The sequence below is a fragment of the Silurus meridionalis genome, chromosome 17 (genome assembly GCF_014805685.1).
Source record: "Silurus meridionalis isolate SWU-2019-XX chromosome 17, ASM1480568v1, whole genome shotgun sequence".
Taxonomy (NCBI): Eukaryota; Metazoa; Chordata; class Actinopteri; order Siluriformes; family Siluridae; genus Silurus; species Silurus meridionalis.
Genome location: NC_060900.1, coordinates 27140558 through 27166618, shown reverse-complemented (window position 1 = coordinate 27166618; position 26061 = coordinate 27140558). Strand labels below are relative to the sequence as shown.

General features: G+C 39.6%; 1 protein-coding gene across 1 annotated transcript in view; it reads right to left on the bottom strand.

Annotated features, from left to right (window-relative positions):
• si:ch211-180f4.1 (uncharacterized protein LOC100144405 homolog) overlaps positions 1-6294 on the bottom strand; it is a 28047-nt gene extending 21753 nt beyond the window's left edge. The window contains exon 1 of the mRNA XM_046871977.1: positions 6067-6294. The gene's annotated coding sequence lies outside the window, so the exon portion shown is untranslated. The remainder of the gene's footprint in view (positions 1-6066) is intronic.
• Positions 6295-26061: the final 19767 nt, after the last annotated feature.

Genomic DNA, 26061 nt, shown 5'->3' with positions numbered 1-26061 from the left:
TCTCTTGACACTGCACAACAATACACAATTCTACACTACACTACAACATTCTACTATACACTTGGATACACTACACTACAGTGCACTAAAATACACTACACCAGGGTACACAACACTGAAATATACTACTAGACACTGGAATATACTACACTACACTAGAATAAAATACACTAGGATACACTACAGGATACACAACACTACACTATGATACACAATACTGAAATATACCACACTACACTTGAATAAAATACACTAGGATACACTACAGGATACACAACACTACACTATGATACACAATACTGAAATATACTACACTACACTTGAATAAAATACACTATGATACACTACAGGATGCACAACAATACACTCTAGAATAAAATACACTAGGATACACTACAGGATACACAACACTACACTATGTTACACAATACTGAAATATACTACACTACACTAGAATAAAATACACTAGAATTCACTACAGGATACACAACACTACACTATGATACACAACACTGGAATATACTACACTACACTAGAATAAAATACACTACAGCATACACAACACTACACTATGATACACAACACTACACTATGTTACACAATACTGAAATATACTACACTAGAATAAAATACACTAGGATACACTACAGGATACACAACAATACACTATGATACACAACACTTAAATATACTACACTACACTAGAATAAAATACACTATGATACACTACAGGATACACAACACTACACTATGATACACAACACTTAAATATACTACACTACACTAGAATAAAATACACTATGATACACTACAGGATACACAACACTACACTATGATACACAACACTGGAATATACTACACTACACTAGAATAAAATACACTACAGCATACACAACACTACACTATGATACACAACACAAATATACTACACTACACTACACTAGAATAAAATACACTATGATACACTACAGGATACACAACACTACACTATGATACACAACACTGAAATATACTACACTACTCTACACTACGCTATGCTACACTATGCTATGCTAGTCCTTTGCTACCTAAATGAGACTGAAGTTAATCCAAAAATAAAATTATGATAAATGATAAAAGTGTGTGTGTGTGTGCGTGTGTGTGTGTGTGTGTGTGTGTGTGTGTGTGTGTTTGTGATGTATCAGATGACACGATCAGGACATTCCTTATCTCTATCTGAATAGCGCAGGTGCTCGTGTGATCTGTTGCTTGGGTTTTTCCGGTTAGCATTTCTCTCTTTGCTGCTTTTCGGTTCGGATCTGAATCGAGCTCCAGTTCTGCTGAATGCTCGACCTGGAGAGCACACACTTCGCATTAAGCTCTTTCTGGAAGTCAAACTGCTAGATCTAATTAATGATAAATGTTGTAAATGAGGCGTTTAATGGTTGAAGACAAAAAGGGAACGCTGCTAATGGACTGTAAATTCTGCAGCAGGGGCCTGTGGGGTAAACCTGCTAACGCAACTACAACTTCATTCCCTTTAAACAGCTGTACGCTGTATTTAAGAGCCCAGGAGTGTGTTTGGGGAGAGTGATGAAGGATTCGGTTTGGTACACGTTTTCTACATAATAGCAGTATAAGAATCCTCGGTGTAGCACCTGCTCCCTGTGTGAATAGAAATGAGTTAATGTGGATGACAGACATCATGTGACAAGCTGCCATTAATCACGTTCCACCTTCTTCTCATCTCCTCCCTTTACTGAATAGATTAGTGTTTTCAAGGCTTGTGTTGAGCTACAGGGCGGAACACAAAATTGTATAAAAACCGCATTACACATTGCAATTAGATTAAAAAAGCTCATTTGCATAAACACAGACAAACATATTCCTCCTTGTTCGCTGTGAACGATGCGGTTGTACCATATGACTTGACATATTGTTATAAACAAAAGTATATATATGTGTATATGTATATAGCAATATGTAATTTCTTTCTTCAAATTTGGAGGCACCAAATTGTATAGAATGTATCTGGATTGAAAGCTAGCACTGAATTTCCCCTTCACACTACCATGACCCTTTGCACAAAGCTCCATGAAGATACGCTTTCCATGTGCTGGAGAGGAATATGTCCTGCTATTATTGCGTTTTTGGAGAATTCCATTCCACGTTTTGTCTACTGATGTTGGTAAGGTGGCCTGGGGTGCAGTTATCATGAGAGAGATCATTTATATTCAATAGGGTTGAGGTCTGAGCTCTATCACAGAAAATCTTTCACTCCAACTCATGTGAAGTATATCTTCATGGAGCTTGCTTTCTTCTTCATTTTTCCTCACACTGGAACAGGTTTGTGTCTCCTTATTCATGCGAAGGGAAAAATGACATGCTACAGCATCCAAAGACGTCCGAAACAATTGTGTTCCTCCACATTTGTGGTAACAGTTTGAAGAAGAACCACATCTATCTATCTATCTATCTATCTATCTATCTATCTATCTATCTATCTATCTATCTATCTATCTATCTATCTATCTATCTATCTATCCATGCATCCATCCACCCAAACCCGCCAACCCAACCCACCCAACCATCCATCCATCCATCCATCCATCCATCCATCCATCCATCCATCCATCCATCCATCCATCCATCTACCTACCTCCCACCCTCCCAACCCATGCACACCTACCCACCCACAAACCGACCCATCTATCTATCTATCTATCTATCTATCTATCTATCTATCTATCTATCTATCTATCTATCTATCTATCTATCTATCTATCTATCTATCTATCTATTTCCTATATACAGCCCCGTATCCAGGAAGGATATGATATATCCTCATATTCAGGCATTATTGAGAAAATAAATCAGTGAAAGAGTCTCGACAAGTCACTACAAATTTCCTCCAGTTACACACAAAGGTCACATTGAATCCCATTCATGTGCTGTAATTCACAGAGTCAAAACCTCTCACTCGGAGGCCCGGGTTTCTCTCATATACTCTGGGTTTTAGCGCTTCTGTTCAGCACAGGCCCACAGGCCTAAACACAGGGTGATCTGTAACAACTCAAACAATACATCAATACATGATGCTAATTCCTCGATAATATTACACCCTTATATAAATACAAATCATCATTTCATTACACACATTGTATTTACCTGATCTGGGAATCTTACACCAGCAAAAGATTACAAAAGGGATCTCCAAACAATTGATAGATCTTTTTGGATTTTATAATAAAAGCTTATTTAAAGACAGGATGAAAGACATGGACACACTGATCATGGGGAAAGTGGTAGATCCGTGAATAAGGTTGTTATGCAACATCATGAGTTCAAATCCCAACACCACCAAGCTGCCATTTGCGTCTTGAGCTTTACCTCTTAACCTACAACTGATCAGTTGATGAGATTATTGTAAGTCGTCCTGGATAACTGGGGCTGCCAAACGCTGTAAATGTAAACTGAGAAATGAACACAAGTCATAACTTTGTGATTAAAAAAAGAAGCATAAAACCAATAAAAGAAACTTAGACATCATATACACCCAATATATCCAGTGTTTTAGTCAAACTTAGACTAAAAACCCAGCCTGGAACTTCAACATCTTCACAGCATCTTTCACAGCCTCACATCCAGGAAGTGTGTAGAGCTGATGTTATCTACTCCAAACCCTTAATATAATAGAAATCAATTCATTTTGAGGAAATACAGCAGTGAAAAAATCTCGACAAGATGCTACAAATTTCCTCCACTTTCACACAAAGTTCACACTTAATTCCATCCATTTTCTGTAACTCCTGAACAGTTTATCCCGGATTCCCAGGGAGTCAAGCTGAGTCTCTAAAACCAGCCTGGATCAGTTTGCCTCATGTTATAACCTCAGACAACTGCCAACATTGTTTTCAAAGAGAGAATTAATCCAATACATACTAAAACATGGTTCTTCTTCTTTCTGCATTTCACTTAAACCTTTCTTTAAAGTCATATCAATCCCTCACCTCACCTCACCTCACCACACCTCACCTCACCTTACCTCACCTCCCCGCCTTGCCTCAGATTTACTTATATTATATCAAAAAATATGTTATTGTAAAAGTAAATATTATTTCAATCCCTGCAATGATATTTAAGCTTTTTGGGCACCATGCAGCTTTATGGTTAAGATGTTAGATTTCTGAACGGAAGGTCATGAGTTCCAGTCCCATACATCATCAAGCTGCCATGCCTGGGACCTTGAGCAAGACCAACCTGCTAGGTTGTGTGGATGAGATCATGATAGATGAGAAGTTTTAGACAGACAGACAGACAGACAGACAGACAGACAGACAGACAGACAGACAGACAGACAGACAGACAGACAGACAGACAGACAGACAGACAGACAGACAGACAGACAGACAGACAGATAGATAGATAGATAGATAGATAGATAGATAGATAGATAGATAGATGTCCTAATGGTAAAACAGAGTAAACATGTGCGAGAGCTGGTGAACAAATACACTGAGAATGTATATAAACATATATATGAACATATATGAGAGGTTTTATTAGTGCAAGATGTGTGTGAGACATAACAGGTGTAGAGAAGGTGGGATATAAAAATGTACATTATGGGACACATTGTATATACTGGATACACACAAACACACAATCACACACACACACACACACACACACACACACACACACACACACACACACACTAAAGCGCAGACTAGAAAACAAAAGAGACTCTACTTGGAGAAGTGGTGCAGTACAGAACATTTCATTCGAAACCCCTCTAATGTTGTGATATAAAACCTGTTTACAGCCGAATGTTATTCTCTAGAAAATAAAACAAAACCGTTCAAACGATATAAAGGTGTAATCTTAAAGCACAAAGGCAACGATATAACCTGTAGGAAGGCTGAATATCAGTTCAATATTACATCCATCAGGATAAACCAGGATTCTAATACACCAATGATACACTAATAATGAACTAATAATACACCAATAATAAACTAATAATACACCAATGATACACTAAAAATACACTAATAATACACCAATGATACACTAATAATGAACTAATAATACACCAATAATAAACTAATAATACACCAATGATACAATAAAAATACACTAATAATACACCAATGATACACTAATAATAAACTAATAATACACCAATGATACACTAATAATACACTAATAATACACCAATGATACACTAATAATACACTAATAATACACCAATGATACACTAAAATACACTAATAATACACCAATGATACACTAATAATAAACTAATAATACACCAACGATACACTAATAATACACTAATAATACACCAATAATACACTAATAATACACCAATGATACACTAATAATACACTAATAATACCAATGATACACTAATAATACACTAATAATACACCAATAATACACTAATAATACACCAATGATACACTAATAATACACTAATAATACACCAATGATACACTAATAATACACTAATAATACACCAATGATACACTAATAATACACTAATAATACACCAATGATACACTAAAAATACACTAATAATACACTAATAATACACATCTTGCATGCAATCTGCGCAACTATTTCCATCGTACCCTAACAATCCTCCAACGGGACCTTGAAAAACTCAAGAGGGTCCATTTTATTTATTTTGATGAAGTGGGTCAGGTGGATAAAAAACACCTATGGCCTACTTGGAATGAAACACACCTTATTCTTAAATTGTTTGTGTGTGTAGGTTATTAGTTAAATGCATAGTTTTGTCAATTAAAACAACAATAACAAAACAAATTAGAATAAATAAACTGTCCAGGGGGTCAGGATGCTGCTGGTGCTGATGCTGGTGCTGATGCTGGTGCTGATGCTGAGAAGTCAAACCTGTGCGCGACAAGATGCGACTGTACGGAATCTATTTATAGATCGCTTTGTAGGGGTGGGATGCAAATCTGAGAAATTGCTTAGGTTGTATCTTTAAGTGTGTGTGTGTGTGTGTGTGTGTGTGTGTGTGTGTGTGTGTGTGTAATATAATGAAAGTGCAGCCCCTACCTCCAGCCGACGCCGGATGGCTCGGATGTTCCCGGTGTTCCCCGTTTCTCTGTCTGTCTCCAATCCGAACCTTAAATTAAATGCTGGTTCAGGGGTTGGAAATTTATATCGACTCTACTTTCCAGTGTCTCCCAGTATCTTCCAGGGTGTCCAAGTGTCTCTAACCTTCTCTCATCTCCGGCTCCTCTCTTCTCCTCTCCTGCCTTCCTTTCCTCCAGCCCTATTTGAAGCGCCCTACGCGCCCATTTAGTCCCGCCCCCTCTCCCCATTTAACAGCACTTATTAACCAATCAGCATCTTCATCTGTTTAACCTCCTCCAATCAGATTCCAAGAGGCGGGCACTGGTTCATTTTTTTTTACCGTACAGCGATGACGTAATGGTCCTGATCTCAGATCGGGCGCTCCTGCGGCAAAAACACGAACCACACACACACACACACACACACACACACACACATTCCCTCATCGCTAGATCATACACCAGAAATAACCCTCTCTGAGAGAGACGTGTTTATGATCCACCACTGACGGGAAACACTCAACATCTAAACATCTTCACATAATCATGATATTCCAGGATTGTTTTGTATATTCACTATATTTTGTTACACTCCCCGAGATGATGCTACTTATTTGTGATGCTGGTGTTGAACCATGAAGAGCACATTTACGATACATCATATGTACTCCATCACACACTTTTTAGGGTTGTTGTAAATCCAAATGAGGGATAAATAAAGAGGTGGAAACACTTTAACACCAAGAGTCAATTTCTAGGAGATAGGAGGACACCGGAGAACCCAGAGGAAACCCAGGAGGACCCCTGGAGAGCAACAACCCGAGCTCAGGATTGACCTGGGAACAATTTTTCATGTAACTTAAAAGCTTTACTCGATATGTTTTGCGATACATACTCATCTCATTAAGCGGACTTTTTAGATACACAAATAAGATATATTTGGGTGGTACCATCAAGGTCACTCAAGGGCACCTCTGTGAGTAAAGGATACATTGCTAAAGCTAACACCCTGCATGGCGAAGATAAAGAACTGGAGAGAGGAGATGGTGGGGGATAAACTCTGTTAAAGGATAAAAAGTATGACATTAGATTTAATGCATAATAACTGTAATCGCTGAAATATGACGAGCCTCGTTACACGTCCTGAATGTTAAGAATCTTTTCAAACCACTAGCAAAAACCAAACAACAAATATAGAAAACATTTTCCACTGTAAGCCATATGGTCTATTTGTCCACCTCCAAGGACGTGTAGTACAAAGCTGGATTAATGGGTTAGTTGCTGATTATCTCATCTTAAGCTCCTCATGGTGTTCTTCAGATCTCTTTTTTTGCTCTTCGATTCCAGTTCAATTTTATGTGTAGAACATTTACAAACTCATAAATCAGTCCCTGTTAGTTCGTCTCCTCATCAATCGTTGGTAGGTGAGACCTGCTATGTTGTAGAGTTCAGAAACAGGGGCATGGGCAAAAAGACAGAAGGTGAAGCTGGAGGTGGCAGAGTTGAAGATGCTGCGAGTATATTGAGTTTATTAGTGGGACTGAGAGAGAAGGGATTGAGATGGTTTGGACATATGCAGAAGAGGAACATGAGGTATATCAGTAGAAGAACAATGAGGATGGAGACACCAGGCAGGAGGAAAAAAGAAAGGCTGAAGAGGAGGTTGATGGATGTGGTGGTTGGTTCGAAAGAGGCAGATGGAGAGGACACGGTGGTATGGAGACAGATGATTCGCTGTAGCATGTCTTAATGGGAGCAGCCGAAAGACGAAGAAGTCCCTATAAGTTTGTCCAAAATAAAGCCAGCATCCACAGTGGTGAGAAAAACGCTCCCTGAGATGGTATGAGGAAGAAACTTTAAGCGATTTAGAAGCGAACCCATTCTTATCCTCATCACTGAACGATGATTCATTACAGTTCCATCATTATTAAGGTTACCAACTTTTCACTGATGGAGACTTTTTCATGAAAGATGTTCATGGAAATTGCAGACCTGTAATTCCAGTAGTGCTCCTGACCCTTTCCTCTCTTCAGATCTGGATGGAGTTCTGTTTGACTGGAGGCCACTAGTGATGGTTCCACATCAACAGCCTGAAGCTCCACGAAATGACTGTGCAAATCAAGATCTTTGAAGATGGATTTGGACTGTAATTAATATTAAATGAATTACATCAATTCAATTAAAATGAATATAATGAATATCTAATACAATTCACGTTTAATCACTTCTCACCTTAACAGTGATGCAACTGCAATGAATAGATATTTGGTGATGAGGATGAGGTTCACTTTTGAGTCTGGTTCCTCTTAAGGTTTCTTCCTCATGCCATCTCAAGGAGTTTTTCCTTCACCACTCGCTCACTCATTAGGGATAAACATCCAGTTACAAAGGAACAAAAGTATACATTATTTTATTACTGCTTTATCTCAGTAAAGCTGGTTTGAGACAATGATAATGATAAAAAATTAATTAATTTAGTCCACATCTATCTTCTTGCTTCTCCAGCCCTCGACAGGATCTCCATCTGTTCATGTGGAGAACATTCTCAGCAGACGTGAGTGGTTTCTATTTTGAAGAGGACTCCATCTAGAGGTGGGATGTGAGGATGAATAAGCGAGATCTGGAACAAAGAAGGTGACAATGTACCTCAGGAGCATGTGTAGCTTCACAGAGAGACCAAGGAGAAATAGAGGATGTGTTAGAGAGAGAGAAGCATGGATTATTGTGAGATCAGGGTCCGAATCGGGATTCTGGCAAGTCTCGCTATAACAGCATAACTGAAAAGAAGAGCCAGGAGATAACGCAGACATGAGGGAGCTCTGGGATATAAGGTAGACACCAAAGAGCACAACTGCATCTAAACACTCTATAAAGAGTTAAACTGTTGAAGAACCATTTATTGGTTTCAAATCCTTTAATCTTCCACTCTTCCTTACTAAATTTAGCTTCACTCAATCAACCAGGACACAGAATAACTCAGTCGCCAAAGAAGTCAGATTTGTCACCGAAACACCTCGACGTTCCCCAAAAGCTTGTCTCATAAACCAGAAGTTCTCGCCTCTAGTCCCAGAGACCTCAATGCCCTGCAGGAGTTGGAACGTCTCCCGACTGCAAACGCACCTGATCCCACTGATCCGCTAATGATCGAGCCCGTCATGAGATGAATCAAATGTGAGTCAGATGTGGGAGAAGGAAAAACTTCAAACTGTGTAGAGCAGTGGGTGAGATTCTGTGCCTTTAATTAACTCGGCACATTAGACAAAAAAAGAGTGAAGCAGCAGTTAAAGTACGAAGACAAAATAAATAAATAAATCGAATATGTACATCTCTAGTAGAATCTACAATCAGATCATTAGAGTGGTGCAGGAGATGATTGTCTATGCCAGGAACTCACAAATCTCCCAATTATACATATGATTCTACACTGTAATGTCCCATTGAAGTTTTATCACAGTTTTGCTCAGTCGCTTTGGAGTGTTTCTCAGATCCGAAATGAAAATTCTCAAAACTACTTGTTGAACCTCCACATCATTTAGTCAATTGGGCTCATCATAAAAACGTTTGATCGAATGGCGAACGCTTTTGTACAACATTTAATGGATTGTGTACGAGTGTCTGCTGTTTCCTACAGTATCAAGTCAAGTCAAGTCAAGTCAAGTCAAGTCAAGTCAAATCAAGTCAAGTCAAGTCAAGTCAAGTCAAGTCAAGTCAAGTCATGTCAAGTCAAGTCAAATCAAGTCAAGTCAAGTCAAGTCAAGTCATGTCAAGTCAAGTCAAGTCAAGTCAAATCAAGTCAAGTCAAGAGGCTTTTTTTGTCATTTCTACTATACACAGTGGTACACAGTACACAGTAAAAACGAGACAACGTTCCTCCAGAACCCTGGTGCTACACTAAACAACAACAAGCGACATAAAGTGCATCGAGTGCAACCTAGTGCAAACAGTGTAGACAGAAAACACAAGACAACACAAGACAAGACACAGTTGTTTATGTTCAAGTTGATCAAAATATATTCTACTGGTTTCACCTGAAACGTTTTAACCCCCAAAACATCTCAGCATCAGTTCATTGTGTACGTCATTGAACGCAAAATGGTTGAACCAGTCGTCAGAATCTGTTATTTAACATTTCTATTAAACTTTTTATTTGTAAATGTGATGAATGGATGACTTGTGCCGATGAATCTTGAACGTCACTAATGAAGGCGTGTGAACGGAATCAGATCAACCAATAATCATCCAGTTCCCTAAAACAGGTCAAAGGTGAATCTGGTGATCCTTCAGTTGGAGAGTGAATACAGACAAAACACAGAATTCTACATTCTGAAAACGGATCAACAACTAAAACAAATGAACACGTGTACAGTAAACGTGTGAATCCTGTTCGGTCTTTTACACTCAATATAAATCAAATATCCAATCAAATAAATACATTTGTGATCTGAAACTCATCGATGCCAAACAGAAAGAAGTGAAATTTGGTGCGTTTTCAATTGCAGTGATCCAAAACTTTGTTTATATCAAGAAACACTGAAACTGTGCATCATACTGAGAACACGAATAAACATTTTGTTTGTAGGACTTTTCATTCTGATGGGAATGAGATGTTCATTCTCACGAATACTTACTTTTGAGAGATGAACAGGGATTTTGAGAAAAGTTCAGGCTTTTACAGGAAATCCATTGTGTTGGGCTGTTTGTACAAATTGTTTCAAGAAATGCACTTCCTGGTTCGTGTCAAGCTGGAAAGAATTCGTTTTGACTGATACGCACTCACAAAAGAATCTTGAATAATGCAGGAATATGTGATTGGTCACAGAAGAGTGGCTGCTGGAGCCGGGACACAGAAGGTGTCCAGCCGTCCAGACAGGGTTCATTACACTCCATAATTATACAACAAACAAGCGATTATCATAATTAAGAAGAGCAGACAGAGCACGGAGAAAAAAAACACACAGAGACCTGTAGATATCAACCTGGATATCATCCAAACATTTCATCATCAACTGCATGTGAAAAAGTTTGTACACGGCATTGGTAAAAGTACTGGGACACCTGATTTCTTCAGCCATTTGTGGTTCTTCTCTAAACTCAGCACAAAGTTGAAAGCACACAATCGTTCAGGATAAAAATTTGGATGCCGCAGCATTATATAAATGTTTGTGGATTATGTAGAACATCTGGCTGAGGTAGTCCAAGGTCCCATCCCAGGTGTTCTCCTGGTTGAGAGCTTGATCTATCTGCATCTGCGGGGGAAAAGATCATGTCAGAATTTTGAGGATTTTAGTGGATTTATCTTTGTATATTATTCAAAGGATATTATTTTTAATTGTGTGATGGTTTTGGATATGATAATCAACTAGCATTCATGATGCTTTAGTTATTATTTATGACATACTTAATGAAAATATAAATAAATAAATATTAAAGATGCAAAACGTAAACCTTTAATGCGACTCAAATTTTAATCTTTAATTTTTAATCACTAAACATTTGTTTTACTGATGCACCAAGTCTCAAATCAAGCATCAAAATACCCCATGTTGCGCACGTCCGGCGATTAAATCCGTCCGTGTGGAAACATTGCAAAAGTTCCGTTTATTGTCCTGATGATTTACTTCATATAAAACACCAAAATTATTGACATTTTCTCCAAAACTTTTGAAAAACATCTATGACCTTTGAAACATGTCTAGTCTTCATGCTCTATGTTGATTTTTCACTAATAATAAACATGCAATTGCATAAAGGATCCATTTTTGTTTATCGTCTTATCGTATGGTGAAGTCGGTTCCAATGAGCTGGAAGCCGCAAAACAACCCCAAACCATTAATCTTCCACCTCCATGTGTGACTGTGGGGGTGAGGGAGTCTGATCACATCTTAATATCATTATTAAGTGTAAATATCATTAAGGACTCTTTTCTCTGTAAAACTGTTCCATCAGCGTGATGTTCCCTACTTTCCTGTTGTCATTGTGGTTACAGAGATGTAATGGATCAGATGTATTGATCCGTTGAAGAGGAAAAGCACTGACTCAGAGCAGCATAGATGATCATAATAATGATGATGACGACGATGATGATGTGTTCATGCTCTTAAATAATCCTCTGATGTCTGTACAGAAAATAAATATAGGCTTTATTTATATAATTTTTGAAGACATCTCAGAAGGGTTATAGGATCAAATGTGTTTGGTAAACATCTTCAGAATCATAATAAGAGATAAAATAGAGAATCTGATCATCTGATTGCGGCTCTAGTGACAGTTATATGAGCTCATTGTGAGTGCTGAGACGAGGACGTGGTCATGAGCTCAGCTTAGACAATGACTGTAATCTCTGTATTACACACGGGTCAGAGATGAAATGGGTTTGTACTGTGGTGTGATATTAGCGCACGACTGGGGGGGTGGGGGGTTGGGGGGATATCCCAGAGGCTTATCCATTGAGCTAACATCTCCCAGGTCAGAGCAGCAGTAGATCACACATTCCCTAACATCTACAGCAAGTACAGGTTGGTCATATCCACATACTGTCCTGTTTTTAGGATTTGGAAGAAACCTACGCTGGAGAACTTTGAGAAAACCAACAGCGAGCTCTAAACCAGTGGCTTTGGAGCTGTGAGGTGTGTGTGAAAATGTTGAGCAAAATGATTGAATTAAAAATATTCACTTGCATGAAGATCTCACAGATGAGGAGCAAACAATATACATTTAAATATCACAGCTATCCATAGCATGTCCAACAGAGCAGAATTGCCCATGGATTCTGGGTGAAAATCATGGTATTAATCTCCTCAATCTTCTCAGCCTCTTTCTTCTGTCGATCACGGAAACTCGAAACCAGTTTCGGACATCTATCAGCTTAAACTGTATGTGTGGAAGCACATGTTGGCTTTCAGCTCGTTGCCAGCCTTTAGATGTTGATTTAGATGTTGAAGATTACTAAGGTTGAGCTGGTGTGTGTGTAGATACTGTTGCATGGTAGTTTTTAGATAGATATTGGAATGCTATATACTAGATTCTATAATTACTTGAACTAGGGGACGCAAACCTGTGCCCAAACTAGATGAAGATATGAAAATTGTTTAGCTCGGATTGAGTGGAAGATCTTATGCTACAGAGATCTGCCCTCAACCCTTATGAAGAGGTAGCTCACTGGTTAAGGCATTGGATTTTGGACTAGAAGGTCATGAGTTCACATCCCAGTATCCCAAAATCAAACTGCGATCTTGAGTAAGATCTTTACTCCTTGAGGGTGTTTGGTAAATGCTGTAAATGTTATGTAATACATGCATTCTGTTGAACACCTGATTTAAAACCCATGTTGACTGCACCCCAGGACTCCTCACCTCACCTCCATCAGTACCTGATTTTCCTCACTGGCTTAATGATCACAAATCCCCACAATGGTCAGATGTTCACAAACCTGTGTACATATAGCGTATAAATAATCAGTTTCTCTGGATAGCTTTAGAAAAAATTATATTAATGAACTTATTATTATTAACGTTTTTAATACTCCAAGCAGCATGGCCATGAACAAATATGAATTCTTTATGCAAATGTATGTTAATTATTAGAGAAACCAAACTGAATATAGAGCATAAAAAGAGATGTTTCAAAGGTTGTTTTTTTGAAGAACTTGTTCATGTCTATTAGACACATGAAAAAAAATGAACATCGAAATACCAGGTTCTCATTTACTTCTCTTTCTTTTCATTGAGCAAATTGAGCAATTTTCTCACACAAGCCTGTTTACATTTTCTCCATTATCATAGAGCATAAAGAACATAGACATGTTCCAAAGACGGTAGACATGTTTTTCAAGGACCTTGTTCATGTCTATTAAACAGGTGGGGAAAAAAAAGTAGAAAAACCAAAGGTTCTCATTATTTCTTTTTAATTGCAACGAGCCAGTTGCTCAAACACACAAACCTGTTTACACGTTTCAGATGATAGAGCAGAGTAACAAATATTCCAAATACGTTTGGAAGTAATTATGGTGTTGTAAATGACGTAAATCATCAGGACACCAAACGGAGCCTTTGCTATGTTTCCAAACGGACGGTTTTAATTGCCGGATCTGTGCGTCATGGCGGATTTTGGTACAGATATCACTTCATTTTAAAAGAAAGGAAATATATATATATATATATATATATATAGTGCCCACTGTTCCTGCCCCTCTCCCCTCCGTGGATCTTCCCACTTCGTCCAGGCCTGCCTCTGGATAGTGTTCTCTTCGACTGGAGGCCACTCTGTGCAGCTTGGGACGGTTTCTCATCAACGCCTTGGGTGTTTCCATGAAATTCTGGAGTAAGAACGGGAGCTTTGACGATGGATTGGAATGTTGTTAATGTTAACAGTCTGCTACACTGACTCAGGACTACTTTTCGCTTCTGATCATCATCACTGCACCCCGCAACATTGTTTATCTGCTATAAATGGACATTCAGTGCAACCCAGATGAGGATGGGTTCCGTCTTGAGTCTGGTTCCTCTCAAGGTTTCTTCCTTATGTCATCTCGGGGAGTTTTTCCTTCACCACAGTCGCCACCGGCTCGTTCATCAGGGACAAACTTACTTATAAAGAACATATTCACTTTTAATCAGCACATTATCTGTGTAAAGCTGCTTTGAGACAATGTTCATTGTTAAAAGTGCAATACAAATAAACATGAATTGAATTGAATATATCCTTTCTTAAGATATTTGTAAATTATTTATTCATATATAATTATTAATAGATGCTCCCAACAGGGGGCGCCACAGCGGATCATCCGTCTCCATACCCCCTGTTCACTACATCTGCCTCTTTCAAACCAACTACCTGCATGTCCTCCCTCCTCACATCCATAAACCTCCTCCTTGTTCTCCCTCTTTTCCTCCTTCCTGGTAGTAGATGCGCTTTATTTTTATTATGACTTATAATTTGTGACCAGTATTTGATATGTAGATCGATTCCTCGTCGATAAACAGTTTCTCGAGCGCGTTCCCTCAGCACCGCCGCTGCTACGTAAATATGACGTTTCACAACACTACGGAGGCCGAGGCGTGTCCTGAGAGTCACGTTGAATACAGATTAACATGGCAGAGGTAGAGCTGTAACTTCCTGCACACACAACAGGAAAAGAACGTCTTTTTTGCACTACAAAGGCGTGTGTAAAGGACCATACGTTAGAAGTTAAAAGGGACGTATGTAAATGGATGATTTGCTGTGTGTCTGAACCAAAGATATAAACTATTTGTACCATATTGAATTGCTGAACATCGTATTTTTTCCATTGACTCGCATTGTGTTGAATTTGATCGAATCAAATCGCACGTATATTTGATGTATCGCATCATTGGCTAGGGATCGAGATCGCATTAAGAAGTGCACCAGCCTCAGTTATGGAGATGCACATCCTTATATTTATATAGTGTGTATGCTGTATATATTATATTATATTACTGCACTGGTTTGCCCAATTTCATGCCATAAATATATACGAAACAGCATTGGCGTATCTGTTCTGATAGTGTGTTTGAACACTCTGTGGTGATTCAGTGGAGAAGAGCTAAACAGAGTGAGGGCGCGGTAGAGAAATGAGCAGAGAAAACGTTCGTTGTGGTTATGAGGCGCAGCCGAAGCCATAACTCCTAATGAGTGTCACTGCGCCATGGGCTGTCTGCTCCCACCAGCTCGTTAGGGCGTGACATTGATAAAATAGGTCACTGAGATTCAGCACGAGGTAAAGGACAATGTGGTGGTGGAGAAACACGGGAAAAAGAAAAAAGGACGAAGGAAAAGAGGGTGGGGGGAGAAGCCAATGGTCTTGAAGCGCACCGAGTCCTACGCAGAACTCTACTCTATTTCGAGGCCCAGATTCAGTTATGAATATTTCAGCACGAGTTACAGCATGTGATGATAAAAACGTCTGGCTCAGCACATCCCCTCGCCGATCTCTCTCGATCTCATTCTTCCTGCTTTCCTCTGAGAAGGTCACACCTTCTGCTTCACCTCGCAGTAACCGTACGCCGCAACCTGAAGGGGAATTGTGTTAATAATCCCTGCGCTCTTAGTCTCTTCCATGACCTGCTCCAGAGAGGACTCCAATTACGTCCAGAAGGACATACATGCTCATTAGAGAAGGTTTTAAACCTGAAGGGAAACAAAGATCTCCAGACAGAGAAAGCCGCGCTGATCTGACCTCAATTCCTCAACACAAGGGGGTGCTCGTGTACCCTGTCCGATTATTTATATTTTTCATTAGGTTTGATTGAAGAAACACGAATCCTCCAAACTTTCTTAACTGAACACAGAAACTCTGAGGTCTCAGATCCTGAATGCTTTGTTACCGCTTTCCAGATTGGCAGAAGCATGAAGAGTGTGTGAGAGTTGTGTATAAGATCAGCTGCGATGCTTCTGGCTCTTTGCAGATCTAGTGGGTGGTGGAAATGTCCAAGTCGGAAGACAGGGAGACTCCAATGATCTTCTTCACCATCCGCTGAAGGATCTTGCGATTCCCAAACCAGGATGCTGTCTCCAGAACTAGTTAAGGAATGGGTGGTGAGAGCTGGGCCTTCTTTAGCCTTCTCAGGAAGTAGCAAGGCTATCTTGGAGCTGGTGGTAAGGGACCAGGTGAGGTTCTCAGCAATTTGGTGTTCTTGACAATTACATTTTCAAAGGGAATGCCTTCTCTATACTCTTTTGAAGTCCACAACCATCTCTATTGTTCTGTCCACATTGAAAGGCTGGTTATTGGATGTGCACCTGTTAACAGTTGGACAGAAAACAGGCTACATCCTGCTATCAACATTTTCATGGAGAACAAGAGGGCAGAGTTCATACAGGTTGCCAGTGTCACCTTTTTTTTTTTTTTTTTTTTAAACACCAAACTGGTCTACAAAATTTTGACAGATACCGATAGCTAGGTTGGACCGTATTTTTTAATAATTGGTTATTCAACTGATCTCAACAGTCTCCCTCACCTTGTCTCCAAAACCTCCTACATGCTCTGTTTCTTTAATAAACTCATTTCTAATCCTGTCCATCGTCGTCACTTCCAACGAAAACCTCAACATCTTCAGCTCTGCTAACTCCAGCTCCACCTCCTGTCTTTTACTCAATGCCACTGTCTCTAAACCATACAACAAAAAACTCCACTGCATCTGTACTAAACATCTCCATGCTTCTACTAATATGTCGTCTGGTCCAACCGACTTCCCACTCACCATCCTCTTAATCACTGCTCTCACTTCCTCCTTACTAATCCTATCCACTTCCTGCTTCACCATCTACACACCATCCAACCTTTCTCAACTTTTATACATCACCCTGTGCTCCTTCTTCTTCTTAAAACATATTCACCACTGCCATTTCCATCCTTTTAGCAAAATCTTCCACCATCTGCCCTTCTATATTCCTCTCCTTAAAACCATCACCTCCTCATCACCTCTGTTCCCTTCACCTACATGCCCATTGAAAACCTTTCATTCTGAGGTTCACTCTTTACCACTTCATCTCACTCACTTCAGAATTTTTCCTTCTCCTTCATCTCACAACGCACTTGTGGAACATAGGCGCTGATGACATTTATCATCACACCTTCCACTTCCAGCTTCACGTTCATCACCCTATCAGAAACTCTCTTCACCTCCACTACACTCTTACTGTACTCTTCCTTCAGGATCACCCCTACACCATTTCTCTTTCCATCCACACCATGATAGAACAGTTTAAATCCACCTTCAATGTTCCTGGCCTTACTCCCTTTCCACTTGGTCTCCTGAACACACAGCATATCTACCTTTCTCCTCTCCATCATATCAGCTCCCTCTCTCCCTTTACCCGTCATAGTACCAACATTTAAAGTACCAACCCGAACCTCCACTCTCCTACACTTCTTCTGTCTCTGTAGACGTCTTTCTCCTCTTCTTCTCCTCCTTCGGCCAACAGTAGCCCAACAGATATGATATGAGTAAAACGTAGATTTAATACGACATTAAGGGACAGTAGACGAGCCGTACCTTGAGGACCACGGGGTTAAGACATCAAATCTGCGTCTTCTTTGCGATTAAGGAGAAGCAGCTTACGCTCTCACGGGTGTGTGCTGTAAACTGAGAGCTAACAGGCAGGTAATGAGGCGTGTGCAGGATCATCATCAGACGGCTGCCAGGTTAACAGCAATTAAAGCCAGACTGCACCACGGCGTCTGTTCAGGAGATCAATGACCTGTGAAAGCACTGCCACTGTGCTGCCCATCACCAACCCTCAATCAGACCCTTACTATCACTCTTTATCGCTCTATCACTTTATCACTCTATCACTATCAAGTCCCACAAGTGTCTTCACTCAGAAAGCTAAGGAAAACCCACCTCACTCGCCAGATGCGGCTCCTGCGGACTTCCCCCTCGTCCCGTAAATGAAGACCAGGACACGTTTCAGGAGAACTCTGGGAGTGCGGTATTACTGTGCAAGGGGACGGTTTTAAAGGTGACGTAGATAAATAAAGTACTTTCTTGTAAACAGGGCGAGTCTCGAATCTTTTTTAATAACAACTTGTACATATCATTCTGGTTAAAGTTGATTTGCATGCATGCTCTCCGTGACTCCTGGGACTTATTACTGTATATATATTAGAAATGCAGTACAGGAGCTCATTTTGCAGTGGGAGAACAGAGGGGGAACATTTATCAGCAGTTAAGTGTAAGTATGAGAATATGATCAACAGCACAGGCAATAAAGGATGTGTGTAAACACATGGAAATGAGGAAAGGAGCCTGTGCAAGTGGTAATATATGGAATATGAATAAAAAAGTTCAGGGAATAATGCGCTCTTCGTCTCTTCATCAACTGCAACATTCAACACAAACACTACAGACGCACTCTTTCGTCATCCTTCACACACACACACACACACACTCGTCCACATCCAGCCAGTGGAATACCAGGCGAGTTTTGCGAAGGTGTCGCAGACTTCGTTCATCACAGTGCTGTGTATTAAAGTCTCACTGCGGAGCTGCTGCTTTAATTACAATCTCGCCGTCTCACACCCTGGAGGTGAGCAGCTCCCAAGGATGGATCACACCAAACCTCAGACTCCTTCAGGGACGCAGATTTCGCAATATTTCATCTTTTCTCTTTCGCTATTTATAGGATGCAGAACGAGAACAGCGATTTTTTTAAATCTAGATATATTTAGATGGTGTCTGTTAGAGCATTGAATAATTGACACCATTCATCTAGTATGTGATTCATTCACTGAGACGGGGGTTTGGCCAAAAGTATTGGGACACCTCAGTTTTCCAGCCGTATGTGGTTCTTCTCCAAGCCGTAACTTCTCCAAGCCAGCTCCATGAAGATTGGGTTGGAGAGGAAGATCTCCATCTGCTGACTGCACCCCAGGCCTCATCACCTCACCTCCATTAGTACCTGACTTTACTAACACACATCCTTATTTGCATCACACATCTTCCCAGAGTGGAGGTCATTATAACCTCTTCTGGTGTTCAACAAGGTTGAGGTCAGAGCTCTATAGCAGACCTTCCACTCCAAACCATGGAATCATACATCAGGTAAAATAAGTATTGAAAAGGTCACCAGTAAATATAAATACATTTTTACTCAGTAAATATATTTCTAAAGGTGCTTTTAACCTGAATTTTTCAACAGATGTTGGGAACAACCTAAAATTTATGTTCATCTATGGTTGGATTTCTTTGCGTGTGTGGATTGCACATGTTGTTCTCAACATCTGGTAGAAATTTCATGCTAATAGACCTTTAGAAGTATATTTACTGAGGAAAATATTCAATACTTATTTTATTTTAATACTGTATCTTCATGGAGCTGGCTTTGTGCACAGGAGCAGCGTCATGCTGGGACAGATTTGGGTCTCCTGGTTCAAATGAAGGAAATATTTCATGTTACAGCTTCCAAAGACGTCGTATACAATCCTGTCGCTCCAACTTGTGGTAACAGTTTGGAGAAGAACCATATTGCTGGAAAAGTCAGGCGTCTTAATCCTTTTTCTCCACAGAGTGCACTGATAAAGTGACCCAATGGAGTGGATTCAGTACGCTGTTGAATCTCACACTTAGTAAAAAAGAACCAGCGACAACATAAAGAACAAAATAGCATTTTTATTTCTTTTTTTTCTAATATATTTGCTCCATATTTTCTTTAAAAAAACATGATTAATATTTAGAACATACACACAAATTGAGTAGAATGTGCAGATTAAAAATAGTCTCTTTCCAGTAAATATAACATCGTATTTAGACATAAAAATAAAATTAAATTAAATGCTCCTTGGTCCCTTTTTTCTAAATAAACTCCCAGAGAGATGGAGTTTCTCATCTGGGAAAAGGGAGGCCATGAAAAAAGAGATCTGAACTCCATATCCCCACACTCAGTCAGGACTAGAACTACAAAAAAATCCAGACACTTGGTATTTTTCTTGTTTTTTTTTTTAAACGCAAAGACGTCCCAGCATATTATTCAATACTAAACAACTGAGAGAGAAAAAAAAAACCTCAAGTTTAAAGACACACCTGACAACAGCAGAAAGTTACTCTATGCTTCAGGAATAGTTTTTTTCTTTTACAAGACAATTTTTTCTTTTTCTTTTTTTAAATATATAAAAGTCGTTAACAGTTTTGAGCCAACCACAATTCCATTCTGATTATAAAAAAAAAAAAAGAAGCAAATACCAAAAAGCAAAGCAGGTCTACGCTAACCCTGGCCTACGAACGTTCAGCAGGAACCTCTCACGGCAAAACGGAGAAAAATTTGAGTTCGTATGAATCTTTGCTGGTATTTAAATCAGATACAAACAACCTGACTCTTTCAATTCCGTAAAAATACACGGTCCCAGACCTGCAGGACTTCCTGTTTACATCAACTGTTCAAGAAATGGCTTTTTTTTGTAAGTGTGTGTGTGTGTGTGTGTCGAACACATGCGCCCACTTGCATAAAAGTTGAACTGACTACGACATTAAGCGCATGCTGGTAACAATTTTGCACAAGTCAAACGTGCACAAGTACAGTTTTTGCACTATTTTGGTTCTAATCAATTCAAATCGAATAAAATGGAGGTAAAAAAAAAAAAAAAACAGTCCAAAAATCTATTAAAATTCTTTCCCTTTTTTTTTTTATGTTCAATTCATACCATATAATCTCATTACAAAATTAATTTCATCCCTTTTTAAAGATAAAAAAAAAAGAAAGAAACTGATCTCATTATGGAACTTGAACCGAAAGTGCTTCATGACGTGTTACTACTTAAGGAACCTAAAGTAGTTTTTTTTATTTTTTTATTAAAAACATTCAATATTAAGGCCTGCTTCCTTTTTACGTGGTGCTCGAGGGTACAACAAGAAGTACTTCAACAGTCGTCATAGCGTTAAGGTTGTATTGATTGTATTCAGGTTTAGCAATGGGGGTCTCCCACTTGCTGCATGGAGAAATATCTTGACTGAAGGCTTGAGCTCCAACCCAAATCCCTATTTATCACCACCTGCTCTGCTGATGTGGGATTAGTCACGTTTGTTTACATTCACCCCGTACAGCCAAATTAAGTGCCTCTGATTTCAACTCATGACTTCCCCAATCAGTGGCCCAGTGCCTTTGTAAACTCTGGAGGAGCTGAGAGTAAATCAAACAAAGTCTGATCAGATAAAGTGAGCTGGATCGGATTGAACAGCTGGCTCGGTCAGGAGGACAAATTCTGATCAGCTCGAGCACTCGGAATCCCTTTGAGTAGCCTGAGCAGCTGGACTATGTCTGATCAGCCAGACAAAATCTGATCAGCTCAACTGGCTCGACAAAACCTGATCAGCTCGAGCAGCAGGGAAAAAAAAATCTGATCAGCCGGACACACTAACTAATCAGCTTGATCAGCTAAATAAAGTCTGATCAGCTCATCAGGACAGACAAAACCTGATCAGCTCAAACAGCTAGAAAAAATCTGATCAGCAGGATAAAATGTGATAAACTCGATCAGCTGGACAAAATCTGTTCAGTCAGACAAAAAACTGATCATCCAAACAAAAATCTGATCAGCTGTATAAAATCAGATCAGCCAGACAAAATCTGTTTAGCAAGATAAAAATCTGATCAGCCAGATAAAAAACTGATCAGCCAGACAAAAATCTGTTCAGCCAGGCAAAAATCTGGTCAGCCAGATAAAATCTGGTCAGCCAGATAAAATCTGATCACCCAGACAAAATCTGATCAGCCAGACAAAAATCTGTTCAGCCAGACAAAAATCTGTTCAGCCAGACAAAATCTAATCAGCCAGAAAAAAATCTGATCAGCCAGATAAAATCTGATCAACCAGACAAAAATCTGATCAGCCAGATAAAAATCTGTTCAGCCAGACAAAATCTAATCAGCCAGAAAAAAATCTGATCAGCCAGATAAAATCTGTTCAGCCAGACAAAAAACTGTTCAGCCAGACAAAAATCTGATCAGCCAGATAAAATCTGATCAGCCAGACAAAAATCTGTTCAGCCAGACAAAAAACTGTTCAGCCAGGCAAAAATCTGGTCAGCCAGATAAAATCTGATCACCCAGACAAAATCTGATCAGCCAGACAAAAATCTGTTCAGCCAGACAAAATCTAATCAGCCAGACAAAAATCTGTTCAGCCAGACAAAATCTAATCAGCCAGACAAAAATCTGATCAGCCAGATAAAATCTGATCAGCCAGACAAAAATCTGTTCAGCCAGACAAAATCTAATCAGCCAGACAAAAATCTGATCAGCCAGATAAAAATCTGTTCAGCCAGACAAAAAACTGTTCAGCCAGACAAAAATCTGATCAGCCAGATAAAATCTGATCAACCAGACAAAATCTGATCAGCCAGAAAAAAAATCTGATCAGCTCAATGACTTCTGATCAGCTGGACGGTTTGACCGACTGGGTACCGTGATCAGCTCAGACGGCTGGAAAGTGCTAGATCAGCTCGAGCGTCTGGATAATACGAACACGATGAGTACATCGTGAGGTGTACACGACGAGGGTTGGAACTAAAACCTTCAGGAAAGCAGTTCTTTAAAAAGCACACAGAGGCAGAGAGTTTCAACACAAGCCACAGCAATCGAGCGCAGCATTTACAAAGCAGAATTTACATTCGGTCCTGAACGACTCTGGTAACCTTTTCCAAGAATATCTCGCTGCCTCGATTTTTTTTCTTTTTCACTTCAGACACCTTGAAGTGTCATAATTGGGCCAAAACTATACAGATCCCAGATGCTCCTCTCGCCTCCTGAAAAACTTCTTCCTCCTTTGCAAGAAAAGTCAGAAGCAAATTCATGCATAAGAAAACGCGTTGGTCTGGTGTGTATCGTCTAGACGTATATAGACATTCTGGCGCACACCACAATGGTAAGAGTTATGGCTTTTTCTTCTTTACACCGAATCATATGATGATTTTGGAGTATCGAGTGCGCAGCATTTCGTCAGCGTATCGATCGCCGTTAGCGGGGGTCCGGGTTTTACTGACGCCAAAAGCGAAAGTGTGACTCTCAGGAGATCAGTTGAGCGGGAAAAAAACTAAACACGATGCGAGCTCGAGCCGTCTTCCTCGTGTACTTCCGGTCCATCAAACCCCCCTATTAAACACGACTTTCTGAATTCATAATCATGCTGCGTTCCATCGACGTCACTGTCCTCCGATCAGGACGAAAAATAGTGATGCTCACAGTGGAAAATCAAATATTGCAATCCGATTACATGACCAGTAAGAAGAATGGAATCGTTTTGCGTAATGGCTCCCGATGGATAAAGGTACCGAGCGCCGAATCCTGATCGGAATCGTGTACAATTTGTCCGATCGAACGATTTTTTTGTGTTTCACTGAAGTGCGACTTTCCAAACTGCATCCAGGACATGGCTTGAGTACAAAATCTTCTAGTGAGGTGCGTTGTGTTTCGAAAAAAAGAAAGAATAACAATGAACCATAAAGCGCAAAAGGAAAAGAAAATTGGTCCCGGAGGAGGTGGAAATGAACAGCGTCGCCTCAATACCTCCATACGAACCGTCTGTGACTCACAAACACACGAAACATGGAGACAAGTGTGACAATGTGAAACGAAGTGGAAATGAGGCCGAAAAATAATACAACAATATTTCTCAAATCAAATCAAATCAAATCTACACTCTATTTAACACAATATGGCTGAAAGTTTGTGGACACCTGACCATGAGATGAGAAGGTTTGTGCTTCCCGAACATCTCATTCCCCATTTAGTCCCTTATTTGCCGATTCACTCTTCTGGGAAGATGTTCCACTAGATTTTTTGGGAGATTTGTGCTCAACTAGATCCAGGCACTGATTGAGGAAACCTGGGGTGTGGTCATGGTTCATATTTACCCCAATAGGGTTTATCCCTTCATGAGTGTCCCAAGCACATCTTCAAAATTTTCCCAACACTTTTGGCCACACAGTGTGGTTAGAAAGGAAATGGAAATTGGGTTTGTGTTACGTTGCTCGTGCCGATAAAATGCGCTTGTGCTTCAGTTCTTCTTCTTCATTTTTCAGTCTATCAACCTTTTGTGAAAACCCTTTTGCCAATTTTGGGACTTTCCAATTTGGTGCCTCGGGTTTGGCATCAGGATGTCGCACTGGAATGTTTCCCATTAGGGTGAAGATAAGTGCCTTTAAATTCCGCACGTCTGCGGACCAACTTTGTGCTAACGGTTTGGGGAAGAACCACATACGGGTGGAAAAGTCAGGCGTCCCAATACTTTTGCCCACATAATGTTTGTTTATCAGACCTTAAAGAGTCGTTTTCCACTCGAAGAATGGAGACTTCAGTGGGAGGATTCGCTGATGGGACAAAACATCGCAAAATCCCACACATTACAGCGTAACGCCGTTCATTTATGATGCAACTGATACGAACCTGCATACTTTTAGCAACAACTTGACTGTCTTACAGTCTGGAAAGACCCCCCCCCAAAAAAAAAAAAAAAAAAAAAAAACATTTTTGGCTCTACATGATGTACACAAGTACTAAAGACATTTCAGAACATCGGATATAAGGATCGTGAACAGATTTCCAATGAGCTGCAATAATTCCAAGACGGCATTGTGCTTCAATATGAAACGATGAAGGAAAAAAAACATGGCATCACACACATCTGTCATGCTAGAAAAAAAGAAAAAAGGAAGAAAACACTGTTCACAGCTTAGAGGTGTGGATCGAGATTTGTGTTCAAGATAATCCTGATGAAAAGATGTTAAAAAAAAAAAACATGGTGACATATATATATATATATTATTAGGGCTGTCAATCGATTACAATATGTGATCGTGATTAATCGCATGTTTGTCGTGAGGTAACTCGTGATTGATCGCAACTTAATTGCACATCTGTATCTGTTGTAAAAGTACCACTTTTCAAGTGTTTAATTCTCTAATCAACGTGCGCACGAAGAAATATTGACGCCGTACCAAACATGGAGCATGCGTTCAAAATATTCTTGCAAATTTTTTAAAGTAATTTTGGTGTTTTGAATGACGTAAATCATCAGGACACAAAAAGGAACTTTGGTTCTCATGTTTCCACACGGACGGTTTTAATTGCCGGACTTGCATGTTATGCTGGATTTTGGTGCCTGATTCGAGACTTTTTTTTATATATTCGAGTAAAGAAAGGACGTTGTGACAAAATGTGTTGGTTTTAATTTCGACTCTTTTATATATATATATATATATATTTGTAATAAATATGCTCAAAAAGAAATGTGCGCTGCGTGAATCGCACGTTGATCAAATTTGTGCCGTTAAAATAAATTTGGATTAATTTTGACAGCCCTAACATATATATATATATATATATATATATATAAAAATATAAAACATGGTTGCCAGATATTCAGTAAATCCAGCCATTGTGATGATGTTTTGGTAGTGTGATGAATTCCTGTAGCCCTTTTATGTGATAAATACAAAGACAGATGGAGTGAGAAAATCAGACA